The sequence below is a fragment of the Pteropus vampyrus genome, unplaced genomic scaffold, assembly GCF_000151845.1.
Source record: "Pteropus vampyrus isolate Shadow unplaced genomic scaffold, Pvam_2.0 Scaffold57, whole genome shotgun sequence".
In the NCBI taxonomy this organism is placed as follows: domain Eukaryota; kingdom Metazoa; phylum Chordata; class Mammalia; order Chiroptera; family Pteropodidae; genus Pteropus; species Pteropus vampyrus.
This window is the reverse complement of record NW_011888838.1, coordinates 4,158,164-4,158,753: the sequence shown is the minus strand read 5'-3', so window position 1 is coordinate 4,158,753 and position 590 is coordinate 4,158,164.

The following is a 590-nucleotide window of genomic DNA, read 5'->3' as shown; positions in this document are numbered from 1 at the left end:
AGATTGTTATCCACCTTTGCTTACTGTTCTAATTGTAGTTTCTTTTGAGAGTTGACTAAATTTTAATACATATAATATTATTTCTGATAAGAATATTGGTGACCATATGTAGAGCTTATATCCATTAGAACAAGAAACTGATAAAACAATGTGGTGAAAGATAAAACAAAATTTCCATGACCTGTTTTTGCTAGCCAGTATTAAAGAATACGGCCATAGAGCAGGGCTAGATGATTTAGTTGCTACCTCAGGTACTAACATTGGACCATAGTCCTGGCATATGCATTTTTATTTCTGTGTCTACTTTACTCTTTTTCTTTGTTCCTTTTACTCTGATAATGATTTAATCCTATGAGTGACACCTCTAGATACTGTGAACTCAGAACAAAAGAACTTGCTGAGCCTATCAGAGGTCATTATGTGGTAAATTAGCAAGGTCAGAGGACTGACTGAATGGTTAACTTCCTGCACCCAATACTTTAACCAAGGCTGGGGATTATTAAAATATCATAACATTGCTTCAAAAAAGTAGTTAATTGTTTATAAATTATGTGTATGTTTTTAAATTTATTTTAATTAGTTTCAAGTTT